We start from the raw sequence: 21089 nt of genomic DNA, 5'->3' as shown, positions 1-21089 counted from the left end.
AGTAAGATTTGGAATTCCACAAGGCTCTATTTTAGGACCATTATTATTTACATTATACATGTTACCGCTAGGCACAGTTATAAGAAACCATGACATTAACTTTCACTGTTACGCAGACGACACACAATTGTATATTTCAGCCAAGCCCGATGACAAACACAGATTAAAGAAAATAGAGGACTGTGTAAAAGACGTGAAAGGCTGGATGTTGCGTAACTTCCTCCTTCTAAACAGCAACAAAACAGAGGTCCTGCTTTTGGGTCCAAAAGTGACAAGAAATAAATTATCAGATTTAATTTTAGATCTAGCTAACTTTCCAGTTAAACCTGGTTCAGCAGCAAAAAATCTTGGTGTCATAATTGACCCGGATTTATCATTTGATCAACACATAGGTAGTATCACTAGGACAGCTTTTTTACATCTTCGCAATATTGCTAAGATTAGAAATGCCCTATCCCTCCAGGACGCAGAAACATTAGTACATGCCTTTATTACTTCAAGGCTTGACTACTGTAACGCACTACTGTCAGGATGCACCAGCAGCAATTTAAGAAAACTTCAACTAGTTCAAAATGCTGCAGCTAGGGTCCTCACTAAAACTAGAAAATTTGAACATATCAGCCCAGTTTTATCATCACTTCATTGGCTGCCTGTTAAATTCCGCATTGACTACAAAATTTTGTTATTAACATATAAAGCTCTACATGGGCTTGCTCCTGAATATCTTCAAGATACAATTTCCTATTATGAGCCTCCACGTTCACTCAGATCACAGAATACTGGATTTTTAAATGTTCCCAGAATTCAGAAGGCCTCAGCTGGGGGAAGAGCCTTTTCTTATAAAGCCCCCCAACTCTGGAATGATCTTCCAAAAAATGTTCGGGACTCAGACACAGTCGCAATCTTCAAATGTAGGCTAAAAACTCATTTGTTTAGTTTATCATTTGGTAGCTAATGCTCCCCCATAGATAAAGGCGGCAGATCCGGGGGGTCCATGGACACAGGGAATTATAGTATACTGAGACGCTGGTGCTGTCGTCCCGCCGCTTCTCGCGATCACTCAGGTTTGTTGACGGTGGAGCGGAGGGATGCCAGTGTTTCAGGATGCTCCCGTGTCTGTGTGTCCTCCTGGTTCTCTCCTTTTAGTTAATGCTGTCATAGTCAGATCTGCCGGAGTCATTAGCCACACTCTGGAAATTTTCATATTTTCTACTTTACAAACACAAAACAGTTCAAAACTAATTCCATCCCTTTACATCTTTCCGAGTAAACGACTGCCCACCTGTCTGTCTGGACACTGATGGATGACTGTCGAGATCCTCCTCCACGCTTCAGACCAGCTGCCCACGCTCCAGCAACCACCAAGTGCCTTGAAGCTGTCCCTACACTGAAGTTCTCATGGACTACTAACTATCATCACCAGTAGATTGACCAGAGGAGGATGGGTCACCCCTTGTGAGCCTTGGTTCCTCCCAAGGTTTCTTCCTCAGCTGGGGGAGTTTTTCCTTGCCACTGTCGCCCCTGGCTTGCTCACTTGAGGGTTTTACATTTGTCTTTACATTTCATGTCAAATCTTGTCTTACTGGAATTCTGTGAAGCTGCTTTGTGACAACATCAGTTGTGAAAAGCGCTATATAAATAAATTTGATTTGATTTGATTTGATATCAATAAAATCACCTTTAATTACAACCCAGTCTCACACTTACTCGTGATATAGTCACATATGTAGGAGACTGCAATTTGTGACATAGTTGCATATTTCCGACATTTTATGCGACAATAACACGATCATAAGAGTATGGGTAATTAACAAACAAACACTATGCGTCACTAACATGAAAATTCTTCCTCATTACAGGCGTCATTACTCATAACATAGAAAAAGGCATGATGTAATTACATATTGGAATAAGTTGTTATTCCAACAAAGGCATAAACACTTTATTATAATATTTCTCCTAAGCAAGGTTTATTATTGGTGTCCTACTTTAGATTTAACTCTAACAAGAAAATGTTTTTCACTTAACATTATTTTGACTAATTTTCAAAAGGTTAACACTGAAAAAAGCATTTCTCTAGCCATTATTTCCTTCGATATTTTAGCAAATAATGAATTAGTAACGTTATATTTTCCGTAAATAAAAACAAGACCGTGTTATTAATGGATGCTAATGACGCCTTAATGAGGAAGAGTTTTCCTGTTACTGTTGCATAACACGGGGCACGGATATGACGGTTTGTATGGTAATTACCCATTCACTTATGATTGTGATATTGTCGATAAAATGTCAAAAAAATGCGACTATGTCAAAAATTGTAGTCTCCTATATATGTGACTATATCACGAGTAAGTGTGAGACCGGGTTGTTAATTACCTTATTCTTGCCCTTTTACAGGGATTTAGACTGTGCATATCTCTTTATTTTGGGAGTATTTTCTGATAAACTTCTTTTAGCCTATCAAAATATCCTACCTTTTAATTAGGCAGCTAAATACGTATGTCCTGACATAGTAAATCATGTCCCTCTAAACCATAACTGAATATACACAGATGTGAGAGTCACGAAACAATACCAAGACACTAAATACCTATGTCCTGACATAGCCAATCATGTCCCTCTAAACCATAACTGAATATACACAGATATGACAGTCACAAAACAATACCAAGACATTAAATACGTATGTCCTGACATAGCGAATCATGTCCCTCTAAATCATAACTGAATATACACAGATATGACAGTCACGAAACAATACCAAGACATTAAATACGTATGTCCTGACATACCGAATCATGTCCCTCTAAACCATAACTGAATATACACAGATGTGAGAGTCACGAAACAATACCAAGACACTAAATACGTATGTCCTGACATAGCGAATCATGTCCCTCTAAACCATAACTGAATATACACAGATATGACAGTCACGAAACAATACCAATACACTAAATACGTATGTCCTGACATAGCGAATCATGTCCCTCTAAACCATAACTGAATATACACAGATATGACAGTCACGAAACAATACCAAGACACTAAATACGTATGTCCTGACTCAAAGAACAAATGTAATATTTTACATAAAATTGTGATGCTCTACTGAGCTGTGATAGGGAATGTAAACATAGCACAAAAAGTAAGGACATAAGTGTTCATAGACTATTTCTTTGCTGTAACAATGCTTTTTGCCAGTAAATCTTATATTATTGAAAAAAAGAAAGAAGACGTATTGGCAATTAAACAATTTATTCATTTAACAAATAGGAGCCTCAGTGGCGTGTGGAAGAACCACACAGAGCCACAACAGCCTCCACCTCCTCCTCACGCTGGTCACCAGACTGGGCACACACTGCTGTAGGATGGCATCCCGTTCTTCATCCAGCACTTGTCACAAGTCAGCCGATGTGGTTGTGTTGGTCACTGTAACACGAACAGCACGCCCAATCTGATCCCACAAGTGTTCAATGGGGTTGAGGTCAGGAGCTGGCAGTCCATTCCGTCCTCTCCACTCCCAGATTCTGGAGGTAGTCTCAGATAAACCCCGCTCTGTGGGGGTGAGTGTTGTCATCTTGGAGGATAGAGTTCAGTCCCAGACTGTGGAGATATGAGAGCACCACTGGTTACAGAATTTAATCTCGATATCTCTCTGCATTGAGAAGCCTCCAATGATGACAAGCCTCGTTTTTCTAGAGAGGGAGAAGCTGCCCCACACCATCACACAGAATAAGCTGTTTGGCATTGACAGAGAGGATTTGGCAAATTTTTCATGGGCGCAACTCACATACTCAGCTCTACGGCTCATCCCACAAATGCATGTTCCTTACAAACGTGACACCATTTAAAAGGGAAATTAACAGTTTCCAATGGTGTAAGATTTTTTGCCAAGACACATTGTAACAACAAAGAAATAATCTACAAACACACATTTCCTTACATTTTGTGCTATGTTTAGATTCTCTGTCATTGCTAATTCAGGATCAGCACTGCAGAAACTGCACTATGTCACTTTTGGTGAAGAATAGGAAACCACTCCTTTCCTCCCAGCCCCCCTGCGTGCAATAAATATATTACACTAGGGGGAGCCCCAGGTGCAATATAACAATATCTTACCTAGTGCTTCTTTAACCACAATGGCAGTGTAGAATGATTATTTTGTCCATTTTACATGTTTTTATTATATTAGTAGAGCAAAAAAATATTTTAATATATCACTGTTCACACCGATCTGAATGTACCTCAGGGAGAGGAAAGTAAGCAGAATCTCCCATTTTATTTATAACTGCTTGGATTTCTTTTGTTCTCTGTTCTCAGTTTTGCTGATTGGTGTTTGTTTGTGTTTCTGTTACACTGACTGTCTTTGGGATGGTGACTATCTTCTGAATTCTAATGTCTCCCTTCCTAATATTAGAAGAAATTAAACTTTAAAATGTTTTCATGTAATTATTCCTTTTCAGACTGGCCACTTGTAAACTTAGTGAGAAAACCTGTGAATATCTGGCATCAGTTTTACAACAGTCCAACTCCCTCCTAAAAGAACTGGACCTCAGTAACAATGACCTGCAGGATTCAGGAGTGGAGAAGCTCTGTGAAGGACTGAAGAGTTCACACTGTAAACTGGAGACACTCAGGTAAACTCTTAGTGACTTTATTATTGATGTGTAAACAGGGCTGTCTCTTGAGGGGGGTGCAGGGGTGAGCATTGCCCCTTATCCCCACAAAATGTCCTCTCTGCTCCCACAAACACAACAGCCAGCTGAACCAACCACAGAACGTTTCTTTGCTTTGCTTATTTCTGATTGGCTCTTTAAATCATACACAATCTACAGACTGTCTGGTGCAGTTCAGCAGAGCAGACAGGTTCTGTTACTGTGAACAGGACGATTAGAGTTTAATCATGTAGCCTTCCCTCTCACTCTGATGAGTGTCTCTGCATGGATTAGCATTGTGGCTAAGAGCACTAATATACACATTTAAGACTTAAATACTGTCATGTATTGATTCATTGTTTATTTTGAGTTGAATATGTGTTACTAAACTAAACTAATGTGCTTTACTAAAGGTTTTCTAAAAACTCCAGCAGCACTGCTGTGTCTGATCCACTCTACACCAGCACAACACACACTCACACACCACCACCACGTCAGTGTCACTGCAGCGCTGAGAATGATCCTCCACCACATCACACCTGCTCTGTGGGGGTCCTGATCGTTCAAAAAATTAAAAGGGGGATAAAGTATGCAGAGCAACTTATGGACAATAGTCTGTAATTGTAGAACTACAAAGTGTCCTGGGGTGTGTTTCCCGTACAACGACGCAGCTATCGTGGTACGATGCATCTATAAACTAACCAACATCTGAAATCTGACCGTTTCCCAAAACCGTCACACTTTGTTAGTACCACAGTAGTTAGAACCATGTTCGTTTTAACCACCGTAGTCCAAACTACAATGGTTCCAGACGTGTTTGGTCTGGTTTTCACAGCGGGAAACTTGCAAAAACTCACACATTTTGTAAAATTAGGCGAAAATATGAGAGTTGTGACCACAATTAATCATACTGTAATCATATACAATCAGCAGCAAAAAGAATAACGTTACTTTAATTAAAAATAAACGCATATTTTAAAATAAAACCAAAGAAATAACAGTGATAACAGACAAAGATTGTTTTGTAACAAAAACAATAATATTTCAGTGTATTTATTATTATAAAAAATAGATATGAAGTATGTTATAAAAGTTTATAAATATGACGGTGAGAACTCTCAGCAGTGTTCCTCAGTGGTGCAGTGGGCTACATGTGAAAACCCTGCATTTCTGTGTCGTACAGAGGTGGGTTCGAGACCCGAGAGCGTTCATAGTGTCGTTTTTATAACAGCAACTGAAGCTCTCAGTGATGAAACACTGATTCACTAAAGTACTGTAAAGTATTCTACGCTGCCTCTTCTGATATATATTTGTAGTATATACCAACATGATAACATCTTTTTACACATATACACACACACACACACACACACACACACACAAAGGGTACTGTCAGGAACGTGGGGCGGACTGACGGAGGCGGATACACGGGATATTGTAATATAAACAAAACAACGATACTTAAACAGAACAAAAACAAACAAGGAGCCAAACAAGCTAAATTAAACAAAGGAAACTAGACAGGGTAAACAGGACAGACGGATGAAAAGCGACACGACGACAAAGGAGAAGAAACGGGGAAACTCTAGAGACAGACGGACAGACTAAATAACGTGACCTACTAAACAAAGGATAAAGGGGAAATGTACGACAAACGGATGAGAGACAAGAGGGCTTAAATACAGACACAAACGAGACACACCTGGACAGATAACGAGGACGGGTTAACACATGACACGGACGAGGAGGCGGGACGAGGGCGGAGACAAGGACATAAACAAAACATAGCCATGTGCTAAAAGCACATGGCCGGGGACAACAGACATGACAGGACGAAGGCGTGACAGGTACAGTTAAACTCTTTTTATTTTTTCTTCTGAGTGAGTCGTGTAGTAATTAAACAGTTTAGAGCGAGAGGGTGGGAAATCTGTGAGAAAACAACTGCTATATGTTTATGCCCTAATCTCACACTTACAAAAGATGGTTCTACAAGGGTTCTTTAGTAAAGAAAATGGTTCTACATAGAACACTTGAAGAACCTTTGCATGATTAAAGGTTCCTTTGCATCATGAAAGTGTTCTTCAGATTGATGGAGAATGTGCTATAGATGGTTCTATAGAGAACCTTGTAGAAAACACTTCTGTATGGCACCATAAATGGTTCCTTTATTGTTAAAAGTTTGAAATCATAAAAACAGAAGAACACTTTTTTTGTGTCGTATAGAACCCTTTTATAAATGTTGCTATATAGAGCCATCTACAGCACATTCTCCATCAGTCTGAAGAACACTTTCATGATACAAACAAACCTTTAATCTTACTAAGGTTCTTCAAGTGTTTAGGGTTCTATAGAGAACCATTCCTCCCCCAGGGCTGGGTTGTCCCCTGGACCCCAGAATCCCCTCAGTCTGGGAACTCATCTGCTCCACCCTGCTGCTTCAACACAGAGGCCCTCACTGTCAGGCACAAGGGGAGAACTGACGGAGCGGACGCACACGCTAAAGCACAGATAAACTTTAATTTACAAAAGAATAACAAACAAAGAACTTTCAAAAATAAGACAAACAGAGAGCTAACAGAGACATGGACAAAGGAGCTAAGCGAACTAAACTAGGACACAGAGTTAAATAGACGAAACCTAAACACTGAAGACTAAACGGACCAAATCTAAACAGAGTGCTAAACAGATTAAACATAAACATGGAGTGCTAAACAGATTAAACATAAACATGGAGTGCTAAACAGTGCTAAAGGGACAGAGACTAGAGAGCTACCAAACTAACAGGACAGAGAGCTAAACAGACTGAAGAGGAATACAGACAAACTAGAGATACGGACAGACAAACTAGAGGGTTAAACAACATAACTAGGAAGTAAAACGACAACATAACACGATAGAGACTGACAGACCGGACAGAGCGACAATAGAAGCGAAACAAGACTAGGAATAGGAACGAGTAAGAGAACGAATGAAAACGACTTGCAGAGACAGACAGACTTGAAAATATAACCAACTTGTGACTAGAGCGGCGTGCGCCGCCTTCACGGAGACAGGAGCGGCGGGCGCCACCTTCATGGAGACAGCAGCAGCAGGCGCCGCCTTCATGGACACAGGAGCGGCGGATGCCGCGCTCCCAGAGACAAGAGCGGCGGGTGCTGCCTTCACGGAGACAGGAGGCCCTGCAGCGACTTCCACGGAGACAGGGGGCCCTGCGACGACGTCCACGGAGGCAGGGGGCCCTGCGACGACATCCACGGAGGCAGGGGGCCCTGCGACGACATCCACGGAGGCAGGGGGCCCTGCGACGACGTCCACGGAGGCAGGGGGCCCTGCGACGACGTCCACGGAGGCAGGGGGCCCTGCGACGACGTCCACGGAGGCAGGGGGCCCTGCGACGACGTCCACGGAGGCAGGGGGCCCTGCGACGACGTCCACGGAGGCAGGGGGCCCTGCGACGACGTCCACGGAGGCAGGGGGCCCTGCGACGATGTCCACGGAGGCAGGGGCTTGTGCTGCTCGCCGGGCACGTGCTGGAGCTGTAGAGGGTTTAGGGGGTTTGACGGGCACACCCATCAGATCCCTCAGAGGTGTGCCCCTGTTAGCCCCACCTCCGTTGTCCTGAGCTTGGAAGCTAACAGCCCCTACCCTTACACCCCCCCCCACCAAAAAATTTCCCCGGACCTAAGGGGGTAATCCACCATCGAGGGGGTGCCTCCAGCACGTTTCTTTCGCCGACTCTTTCGACTCCCGCTGGCGCAATTACTCGAATCATGAGTCGACTCCTCCGGTATGGAATAAGGAACCGCGCCAGGCATGAGCTAGAGCCGGCGACTCCATTCCGAGGCTGCTTTCAAAACCTCCCCCACAGGATCTTTGGGGCCTGTACGGAATGGAGTCCGGCGAACAGCACACCTCACAAAAAGATAGTCTGTATTATCTGCGTCCTTATATTGGTAGTTCATTCTGTCAGGACTCGCGGAGGTGCAATCACTCGATTCACGAGTTGACTTTTCCGGTAGGGGATACGGAACCTCGGATATTCCACTCCAAAGCCCTGTCATACAGACTCTTAGTGCTAGCTGCGTCCATATATCGGTTGGTCATTCTGTCAGGCACGAGGGGAGGACTGACGGAGCGGACACACATGCTAAAGCACAGATAAACTTTAATTTACAAAAGAATAACAAACAAAAAACTTTCAAAAATAAGACAACTAACAGAGAGCTAACAGAGACATGGACAAAGGAGCTAAGCGAACTAAACTAGGACACAGAGTTAAATAGACGAAACCTAAACACTGAAGACTAAACGGACCAAATCTAAACACGGAGTGCTAAACAGATTAAACATAAACACGGAGTGCTAAACAGTGCTAAAGGGACAGAGACTAGAGAGCTACCAAACTAACAGGACAGAGAGCTAAACAGACTGAAGAGGAATACAGATAAACTAGAGATACGGACAGACAAACTAGAGGGTTAAACAACATAACTAGGAAGTAAAACGACAACATAACACGATAGAGACTGACAGACCGGACAGAGCGACAATAGAAGCGAAACAAGGCTAGGAATAGGAACGAGTAAGAGAACGAATGAGAATGACTTGCAGAGACAGACAGACTTGAAAATACAACAAACTTGACAAGATACAAAGAATGAATGACCAACAAACAGGAAGTGCAGGAAGGGGACTTAAATACAAAACACAGACGAGACGCACCTGAGACAGATAACAAGGGGGCAGGGTAACAAATGACACAGACGAGGAGGCGGAACAAAGGCGGGACTGGAACAACAACACACATAGCCATGTGCTAAAAGAGCACATGGCCAGGGAAAACAGACATGACGAGACGAGGGCGTGACACTCACACCCAGACCCACTGGCTTTGAAGCATCTGCTGCCAGTGCAGTGTATAGCTCCTCAGACCCACTGTCCCCCACCCACCAGAGAGTAATTAATATAGCTCTTTATTTGTATTAATGTACTGGTTGTATAATGAGTAGCTTTTTTCACTTTTACAGACCTTGATTGATCCTTTCTGCATCCAATCCCTTCTGCCCATTCTCTACTTCAATAAAGGCCTGTAAATCAGGTTTACATGCTGCCCCAGCTCCTCATCCTAGAGGTGGGGAATAGGAAATAGATGTGTTCTGTCCAACAGTTCTGCAGGAAAAGTGATGTGTGGTGTACTTAGTGATTAATGAATTTATAAATCTGTATCTGTTTAAAAAAGACATGTTGACAATCCTTCAGTGAACTGAAGATAAAATAATATTCAAATCCACCTTAAACTACTACATTAAAGTTATTATATCCCCAACATATAACTGAAACATGTCTTTATTGTTTCAAAAGGGACACAATGAGACCGACTACTGCTGGAAAACACAGTGTTGAGGGAATGAAAGCTGCTAATCCTAAGTATTTCTCTCCTGTTCCTTTCATTAAAACTTATCTCTAAGCTCACAGTGTACTTCATAATGGCCATTCATAGTTAAAAAAATCAGGTATAAAAATAAAATCAAGGTGAGGTATTTAATACCAGGATTTAAATGATGACTGTGTATTAATACCAGGGTTTTTTATATATATTTTTCAAACCTTTTTATAATTGTTATCAAATTAAATTAAATATAAACATTAATTAATAACATTTAATTTATGTAAAGGCTGTATTGTTTTTATTTAAAAGTTTAAAACTGCCCTCAGATTTGTAATCAATATATTATATTGTATATATATATATATATATACACACACACACACACACACACACACACTACAGTACCATCATTGATGATGTAGTCACCAGGAGCTAAGCTTCTAACCACAGGTCTGAAGCTGTAGTTCCAACTACACAACTTAACGTTCAGTGGAACTACGGTTCTGAGAAACACCTGTGTTGTTTAACGATGGTTCGGACTATGCAGGTTACCAAAGTAGTTACCTCGATAGTTCCAACGACTGTTTTGAGAAACACTTGCATAGCAACTGCATCGTTCCAACTATGTAAGCTGCTAACGTAGTTATCAACTATGCTTTTGGGAAACAAACCCCTTCACAGGAATTATGTAAAATATCTATGGTTACTAAGTTATAAACAGAACAATTGTGTGAAATGTAGGGCTCTGGAGTTCGATCCAGTGCAAATAATTATTCTATTTTGGTGTCGTTGTGTTTAAATGACAGCTATGAGCTTCTAGTGCTCAGCCGAAAAGATGATGCACGCCGTTTACTTCAACACTTCCTTCCACTCTCTTAATAATCCATATGTACACAGTGTGATCAACACTGAACTGATATCTTTTGTCTTTACGGAATAAATAAGGTCATTTTACTTCATGTGCAGTGACTGCAGCCATTAGAACCTGGGCTCCAACATTATAAGAGTTTTGGCAAAAGGCAGCTGGCTTCTACGGAGCCCCCAGAGAATCAATTAGTTATTCATGCACACGAATCATACAAATGAATTAAAACGCTTGAACAAATTGTAAATCGTTCACTCGAATTTGTTTTTTTTACCCACATCCCCTCCAGGGCTCCATACATAGATTATTTTAACACATTTATGAGATTCAGGAATGGCAGCAGAAGTCACTGGTGAATGAACTCTAACATAACGTTAACTTATTTATAACCATGTTATAACGTTTTATCAAACTGGAAACTTAGTGAATATGCAAAGACAAGTATGTAGTGGAGTATGGACCGAATACCAGATAACCAGATCGAAATGAAGAAATGAAAAGTTTTGAATTAAAACTTTTCCATTCTGAAGAAGACTTTTCGTCTGCAACCTAGCAACCCCCACACACACGCACCCACCCAAGTGACACATGGCCAGGAACTGTCGAGATAACCGATTTTACGATGCTTCTAAGAGACAGGAACCTCAAACAAAAGGAAAGGGTTATAATCCTGTTTATGACGAAGTGGCACCTCAATGTCTCTCATTATCTCCCACGGGAATCAGCAGATGTTTAGAAGGGGTGACCTCGAGTGAACCCCGTTGACTCATCTACACGACAACCTACACATGGACCAACAGCGACCCCAAATGGACACTGGCGAAACTACGCCTCGCTCGGGGTTGTCTAAAACAATAGCGGAAAATAGTCAAACTCTGATTAAATGTGTATAAACAAATGTATTAATGTCACTTTCTGTACCCTCAGATGAATGCCTATCTTCTAATGAAATGACGTATATTGTTGATTGTTTCTATCATGAAAAGTTCTGTCTCTGAATAGAGAAAACGGATTAATATTCTTTTCCAGCGTATCATCATGAATTGGACGTAAACAACGTACGCAAGATGGGATCTTATGTGGATGTTGGATGCTAACAGTCCAGTGTACTCATTGTTATATATTGATAACAGGTATAAGAATTTCGATACGCGAAATTTATATTATTTCTGTGCAAATCACTGATTCAAACCCCCTCCTACTCTCTCTCCCTCGTGAGGGTCACGTGAGGCTGAATTTGTGCCCAATCAGGAAAGGACACCTCCCGTTAGGGCGTGACCGCGCTAGCTTTGAAAACACAGAGCAGCTCAACAGTTTACAGAGAAGAGAACTGGAAGCGAGAGAGACCACATCAGAACGACAACTCGACACAGAAGTAACAGAACTGAACGAAGACGACAACAACAGCGAGGATTTCGAGAAACTTTGAAACAACAAAGAGACGCTTTCTCTTTCCCGCCGACAAGACAAATAGAACCTCATAGATTTCATCAAAAGCTTACAAGAGACGTCTTGAGTTAGCTGATCGTATGAAATTTTTAATAATGCGTCGAGTGTTTTGAATATCTCCTTTTCTTTTAACCTTGTTTATGTTTTATAGCCCAATCTAAGTTTAATTTCACGACTGATCAAAGCCGGTGAACTTATTCGTGGCCAGAGTAAGAGAACACCGCCGAGATAAGGAAAGTCGTAGAATAAGTGAGTTTATTGAATCGATTTTCAGTTCTGGATCTGCAGTAACTAGCGAACCTTTCGTCCAAGACGTCCATACATCTGGACTCTCCTGCTCAGGACAGAAAGCCAAAGAGAGGATCCTGTCGCCTGCGTCATCACACTCTGGGTACGCCCGAGAAAACTCAACCGACGAAGAAAGACCTCCACGCTGACCCAGCCTGGACGCTTTCGCGGGAGAACCGCGAGACCAAGTGAGACGCCTTCACTCCCAGGACCTCATAGAGCCTCTGCATTGAACGAGCGGTGAGAATCGACGAAAAAGTAAGCTAAACTTACGCATGTCCAGAGCTGAAAATTTGAATCAAGTTTCTTGATAAATTTTGCCGTAATTAAACCTCAGTTAGCAACACATTAGTCACAAGTTAGAGTGCCTAGCGTATCACCGCAGTCGAATCGGCTTCCCCTGCTTTGATGCCGTGAGATTCCAAGATCACGCTATGTTCAGTAAATATCCTTCTCTTTGTTAATAAAACTTTCATTATTTGAAATCACAGTGTTTACATTTTGTTCATTATTTTCCTGAAAATCCTGAAGTACTCATTTAGCGTGATTATTATTCATTCTCAAACTAATTATTAATGTTTTAATTGCCTAAGCCAATTATAAACTTTAATTAATATCATTAAGTCAAATATCAGAGATCAGAGGAGTTTGAATAAGGTCAACGCTATAAACACAAATTATAAATATATATATATATTACACTACAAGTATGAGTGAGATTCCAGAGTGAAACAGAAGTTTAACATTTAATGCATAATAATGTTACTTTAGGGCACTCATAATAAGTACATCTTTCACAGATAGTTTTTTAATTGGTCAGTACTATGTCATTGTTTGATTATTTGTAGTAAGTGAAGTCACCATTTACCTCTCCACTGCTCTAATACACCCCTCCACTCTCACTTCATCCTATTGTCAAATAACATCAGTGGCATTTTCCACAAGTGAACACAGTTCTGGGGTCTTAATGAAATGTCTATGAAATGCTTTAGTAAAAACACCACAAGGATCAATCTTTCCTGTCTTAATCGTCCTGTTCAGAACAGACAGCTTCAGCATCTGTTCTGTTAAATGACAATGAATCACTGTTCACACCGAACTGAATGTACCTCTGGGAGAGGAAAGTAAGCAGAACCTCCCATTTTATTTATAACTGCTTGGATTTATTTTGTTCTCTGTTCTCAGTTTTGCTGATTTGTGTTTGTCTGTGTGTTTGTTACACTGACTGTCTTTGGGATGGTGACTATCTTCTGAATCCTAATGTCTCCCATCCTAATGTTAGAAGAAATGAAACATAAAAATGTTTTCATGTAATTATTCTTTTTCAGACTGGCCACTTGTAAACTTAGTGAGAAAACTTGTGAATATCTGGGATCAGTTTTACAACAGTCCAGCTCCCTACTAAAAGAACTGGACCTCAGTAACAATGACCTGCAGGATTCAGGAGTGAAGAAGCTCTGTGAAGGACTGAAGAGTTCACACTGTAAACTGGAGACACTCAGGTAAACTCTTAGTGACTTTATTATTGATGTGTAAACAGGGCTGTCTCTTGAGGGGGGTGCAGGGGTGAGCATTGCCCCTTATCCCCACAAAATGTCCTCTCTGCCCCCACAAACACAAAAGCCAGCTGAACCAACCACAGAATGTTTCTTTGCTTTGCTTATTTCTGATTGGCTCTTTAAATCATACAAAATCTACAGACTGTCTGGTGCAGTTTAGCAGAGCAGACAGGTTCTGTTACTGTGAACAGGACGATTAGAGTTTAATCATGTAGCCTTCCCTCTCACTCTCTGATGAGTGTCTCTGCATGGATTAGCATTGTGGCTAAGAGCGCTAATATACACATTTAAGACTTAAATACTGTCGTGTATTGATTCATTGTTTATTTTGAGTTGAATATGTGTTACTAAACTAAACTAATGTGCTTTACTAAAGTCCAGCATTACTAAACTAAGTGCTGCATCATGCGTGTTGTTTATTTTAATGGGAACATTAACTGACTCCCCGAATCCAAAAAGCAGAGTGCAGAACTAAATCTCCCAATGAGCTCTGTGGGTGACATCAGCCACGCACACATCCAATCAGTGCAGCAGAGAAAGGCAGATAAGAGAGGAAGCTTGTGTCTGCAAGTGCAGTGAAGATTTGAACAAATGTTCTGATACACATACACGAGAAAGATAAAAAAGGGGGGAATTCTGTTAATAAAACCACATTCATCTGGAACACTGGACTTCCGAGTTGCGAGAGATACGCTGGCGCGTTTGGCTGCCGCTTCTCCCCCGGTGACAAAGTTTGTAATAGTTTTAAAGTTTGTATTCGGTTTTTCTGCCCGCTGTGTGGAAAAGTGGTGCGGAACCCAACACACTGTATCAAACTTTGTACTGGATTTATTGTAATATGAGCCTTGGATTTCTCCTTGTGGCTCTGAGCTCTCTTAGAGTTTAGCGTCCGTGACTGTGCTTAACATCTGCCGCGAGAGCACCTGTGTTGAACCGTGCTATGTGGATTATTTCGGGATTATTTCTCTGGCTTCTACTGGGCTGTTACGGCTAAGTACGGATAAGGTACTCTTTTGGTGAACTTTTTACGCTCCGAAATGCACAGTGTTAAACTCCTGCTCCTCTATTGATCCATCGTCACCTTGGTATTTTGCGACGACCTAAATATTGTCATCGGGGTCTTGGTCGGACTTATAACTATTATCAGCACCCCAACAATATTCCCTCGCTGTGGGCATCGTGTCGCCGTAAATCTTCCCAGGCGACGGCAGGCTCAACTGATCACGCAAATAACCGGAACCTATGTTACGTGTCTACAACATCTCTACACACCCCAAGCACTGATCATAATCTTAAATGTGCTCTGTTTAATGTTTGTTCCTTAAATAATAAGGCAACGTTTGTCGCAGATATTATCCAGGAACATGACATCGACCTGCTCTGTCTCACGGAAACCTGGCAGCGGCCCAACGAGTATTTTGCGCTCAATCAGACTCTGCCTCAACACTATCAATATGTGGATAAACCTCGTTTAACTGGACGAGGAGGAGGACTTGCAGTGGTGTACAGCCCTGGCCTCAAAGTTTAAACAGTTTTAATCCCAAATATGACATCGTTTGAGTGTTTGGCACTGTTGGTCTCTGCTGTTAAACCTGTATTGGTTCTGCTCATCTATCGCCCCCCAAAAACCTCATCTGTTTTTGTGGCAGAGTTTTCTGAGCTCATCTCCACACTTATTCCTGTTTTTTGTGATTTGTTGCTGCTTGGTGACATTAATATTCACATCAATTCTGGTAACTGTTTGTTTGCTAAAGAATTTCTTAATGTTTTACAGAGCTTTGATATTTCTCAGCACGTTGATTTTCCTACACATAACAAGGGCCACACCTTGGACATTGTTTGCTCTCTGGGTAAAACCCCTTTTAATGTGAGAGGCATTGATCTGTGTGTATCTGACCATAAAGCTGTGTTCTTTGATTCTTCGCTATCATGTCAACTGCGAGGGCAGCATCAATCACGCCAGTTTACATTCCGGAGCGTTAAAAATATCAGTCCTCCTGCTGTTATGGAGATACTCAGTCAGAGCCCGGTACCTGATTGCTTAGATCCTGATTTGCTAGTGACCCACTACGATGAAACATTGTCACATATTTTAAACCACCTGGCACCTCTAAGAACACGCTTGGTTACATTTTCTCAGCCTGCTCCCTGGTACACTGCTGAGCTGCGCAAGCTGAAAGCTGTTGGTCGCCAGCTTGAACGACTCTCAAACAGAACTGGCCTGACTGTGCATGCCCTTGCTTACAGTGATCAGGTCCTGTTTTATAAGAAAAAACTACAGGAAGCTCAAACACTCTATTATTCTGATGTAATTCATGGTGCCCACAGTAACCCTAGAGCTCTCTTTTCTACTGTTAATAAGCTATTGAGCCCTGTGAAAAGTTTCCCTATGGTTCCTTCAGCTGAACTCTGCTCTCGGTTCATGGACTTTTTCAATCATAAAATACATACAATTTACTCTCAGTTCCAGCCCACTGCAACCAGGCTAAACATTCCACAACTATCTCCTCAGTTCAGCAGCAGCTATTTTTCCACCTTCAATACTGTAAACCAACAGCTTGTTTCACAGATTATTAATTTCTCAAGGGCAACTTCATGTCAGTTAGACCCTTTTCCTACACAGCAGGTGAAAGCCTGTTCTCCATTTATCTGTCCTCTTATTACCAAAATTATCAATGCTTCACTTAGTTCAGGAATGGTCCCAGCTTCTTTGAAACTGGCAGCTATTACTCCAGTTCTCAAGAAGCCTGGCTTAGATCCTGAGAACCTCGCAAATTATAGGCCCATCTCTAATCTCCCTTTCCTTCCTAAACTGTTGGAGCGAACAGTAGCTGCTCAGTTAACAGAACTTATTCAATCATGTGATCTGTTTGAGGTCTTCCAATCAGGTTTTAGGAGGAATCACAGCACTGAAACTGCTCTTGTTAGGGTTGTCAATGACTTGCTGATGTCAGCTAACCAAGGACTGCTGAGTCTTCTTGTACTGTTGGACCTTACTGCAGCCTTTGATACAGTGTGTCATAGCCTTTTACTAACTCGGCTCAAAAACATGGTTGGCGTAACTGGTACTGCATTAGCTTGGTTTCAATCGTATCTTTCTGGTAGGCAGCAGTTTGTTTCAATGGGAAGTTTTCGATCTGACACATGCTCCTTGTCACATGGTGTCCCCCAGGGCTCTGTTCTCGGGCCACTGCTTTTTATTTTGTACATCCTTCCTCTTGGTGACATCATTAGACATCATGGGCTGCAGTTTCACTGTTTTGCTGATGATGTCCAGATATATATTTGTACAAAACCTTCCCACAGCTTGCAACCTAGTGCCTTGCAGAAATTCTTAACTGATGTGAGGGCTTGGATGATCGAGAACTTCCTGAGCTTAAATAATAAAAAATCTGAAGCCATCATAATTGCTTCTCCTGCAACAGTCAGGAGGCTTAGTGACACTACTGTTTGTGTCCCTGGTTTTGTTGTCTCTACCTCAACACTAGTGAGAAATCTCTGAGTAATTTTTTATTCTACATTATCGTTTGACTCACATATTAACAACACATGTAAGACAGCCTTCTACCATCTTAAAAATATCTCTAGGATTCGCCCTTTTCTCTCTCTCACTGCTGCCGAGACCATAGTCCATGCATTTGTAACTTCCAGGCTCGACTACTGCAATGCTCTGTTGTGTGGCCTCCCTGCTCGGGCTTTGAGCAGATTGCAGTATGTGCAGAACTCTGCTGCTACGGTGCTGACCCATACAAGATCATGGGAGCATATTACTCCAGTCCTAAGTCGTCTTCATTGGCTTCCAGTGAAGTACCAAATACACTACAAATTGCTTGTGTTGGTGTTTAAATCCTTGCATGACCTTGCCCCTTCTTACCTAAGTAGTTTACTACAGTCATACTCTCCAGTGCGTACTCTTCGGTCCTCAAGCCTCCATTTGCTTGAGGTCCCACATTTTAAGCTAAGCACCACTGGAAATAGAGCATTTTGTGTTGCGGGTCCAAAGCTGTGGAATAGTCTTGCTGACGAACTGTGAGCTTGTTCATCTTTAGATGTTTTTAAAACCAGACTCAAAACTCATCTTTTTAAACTAGCATATGGATGATACTATGTATATGTCTCTATGGTCATTTTATGTTTGTATGTGCATTTACCTTTTATTGACTTTTTTTTTTTACTTTTTATTTTCATTTTTATTTTTTATTTTTATTATCTATTGTACAGTGTCCTTGGGTCACTTGAAAGGCGCTTTCAAATAAAAATGTATTATTATTATTATTATTATTATTATTAACACTCTGCATCCTGGTCTTACATTTGTGTCTAAGCTCTCCTCAGTGAACATAGTGTAGTACTGATACTGGACAAAACACACCTTCCACAGAAGTATTTCTAATCTTACAGCTGAGCTATTCTGATTAAATGTAACATATTCTGGATGAATTTATCAGCCACATGTGGAGGACTCTTTGAAAAGGGACAGCACACTCGCAGTAGTGTGATGTAATCAATCTGTAAATGGGTCTTTTAATGTATGAAATCAATCTCAGAATACAGTTCTAGTTTTCTAAATATGACTAAAGAGTTGTCCACTCATTATGTTTTACTGCCCCCCCCCCCCCAGGGCAAATCTGTCTAGAACCAGACCTGTGTGTAAATATTTAACCATAAGGGCAGTATACACTGTATCAGTGTAATCATTGGGTTAGGAAAACCTACCTTGTCTCTACAACATTTATCCACTGTATCAGCTCCACTGACCATACAGGAGCACTTTGTAGTTCTACAACTAAAAACTGTAGTCCACCTGTTGCTCTGCATACTTTGTTTGCCCCTTTTCATGCTGCACTTCAATGGTCAGGACCCCCACAGAGCAGATATGATGTTCTGGCTCTTTCTCAGCGCTGCAGTGACACTGACGTGGTGGTGGTGTGTTAGTGTGTGTTGTGCTGGGGTAGAGTGGATCAGACACATCAGTGCTGCTGGAGTTTTTAAACCCCTCAGTGTCTGGACTGAGAACAGTCCACCGACCAAAAACATCCAGCCGACAGCGTCCTGTGTCACTGATGAAGGACTAGAGGACGAGCGACACACACTGTGCAGCGACAGATGAGCTACTGTCTCTGACTTTACATCTACAAGGTGGACCAACGAGGGAGGAGTGTCTCACAGAGTGGACAGAGAGTGGACACAGGGTTTAAAAACTCCAGCAGCACTGCTGTGTCTGATCCACTTTACACCAGCACAACACACACTCACACACCACCACCACGTCAGTGTCACTGATGATGCACGCCATTTACTTCAACACTTCCTTCCACTCGCTTAATAATCCATATGTACACAGTGTGATCAACACTGAACTGATATCTTTTGTCTTTACGGATTAAATAAGGTAATTTTACTTCATGTGCAGTGACTGCAGCCATTAGAACCTGGGCTCCAACATTATAAGGGTTTTGGCAAAAGGCATCTGGCTTCTACGGAGCCCCCAGAGAATCAATTAGTTATTCATGAGCACGAATCATACAAATGAATTAAAACGCTTGAACAAATTGTAAATCGTTCACTTGAATTTGTTTTTTTTACCCACATCCCCTCCAGGGCTCCGTACATGGATTATTTTAACATATTTATGAGATTCAGGAATGCCAGCAGAAGTCATTGGTGAATGAACTCTAACATAACGTTAACTTATTTATAACCATGTTATAACGTTTTATCAAACTGGAAACTTAGTGAATATGCAAAGACAAGTATGAGTGAGATTCCAGAGTGAAACAGAAGTTTAAAATTTAATGCATAATAATGTTACTTAGGGCACTCATAATAAGTACATCTTTCACAGATAGTTTTTATTGATCAGTTATATGTCATTGTTTGATTATTTGTAGTAAGTGAAGTCACCATTTACCTCTCCACTGCTCTATTACACCCCTCCACTCTCACTTCATCCTATTGTCAAATAACATCAGTGGCATTTTCCACAAGTGAACACAGTTCTGGGGTCTTAATGAAATGTCTATGAAATGCTTTAGTAAAAACACCACAAGGATCAATCTTTCCTGTCTTAATAGTCCTGTTCAGAACAGACAGCTTCAGCATCTGTTCTGTTAAATGACAATGAATCACTGTTCACACCGATCTGAATGTACCTCAGGGAGAGGAAAGTAAGCAGAACCTCCCATTTTATTTATAACTGCTTGGATTTCTTTTGTTCTCTGTTCTCAGTTTTGCTGATATGTGTTTGTTTGTGTTTTTGTTACACTGACTGTCTTTGGGATGGTGACTATCTTCTGAATTCTAATGTCTCCCATCCTAATGTTAGAAGCAATGAAACTTAAAAATGTTTTCATGTAATTATTCCTTTTCAGACTGGCCACTTGTAAACTTAGTGAGAAAACTTGTGAAAATCTGAGATCAGTTTTACAACAGTCCAGCTCCCTCCTAAAAGAACTGGACCTCAGTAACAATGACCTGCAGGATTCAGGAGTGGAGAAGCTCTGTGAAGGACTGAAGAGTTCGCACTGTAAACTGGAGACACTCAGGTGAGATGTTCTATGATTTACTTCTGAAGGCAAAAACTAAGATGTGAATTCAGAGTATTTATGTCTCTCGTGAACTGTATTAAAGTCTAGGCTGAGAGTGTGAGATAGTGAGGAATAATGCAGTAGCCTTTGGTAGCAATGTAAATAAATAAAACTGTGCATAGTAAATGTGAGTCAGAAATCTGAAATCCCTTCTGAATGGAGATGTATTTTTTTAATCAAAAAAGTATAAGAGAGGGTCCCTGAATTAGCTGATCATTTTTTCTCTGATGATAGGTGAGGGTGATGTAATAGGAATCAGAGAAAATGGTATTAATGATTAATATTATTTTTTCT

At 41.2% G+C, this 21089-nt stretch overlaps 1 pseudogene; it reads left to right on the top strand.

Annotated features, from left to right (window-relative positions):
* LOC136678924 (NACHT, LRR and PYD domains-containing protein 3-like) overlaps positions 1 to 21089 on the top strand; it is a 53486-nt pseudogene that overhangs the window by 13510 nt on the left and 18887 nt on the right.

The sequence above is a fragment of the Hoplias malabaricus genome, chromosome 2 (genome assembly GCF_029633855.1).
Source record: "Hoplias malabaricus isolate fHopMal1 chromosome 2, fHopMal1.hap1, whole genome shotgun sequence".
Lineage (NCBI taxonomy): Eukaryota > Metazoa > Chordata > Actinopteri > Characiformes > Erythrinidae > Hoplias > Hoplias malabaricus.
Note: the sequence above shows the minus strand (reverse complement) of the source record. Positions and strands in the feature narration are given on the sequence as shown.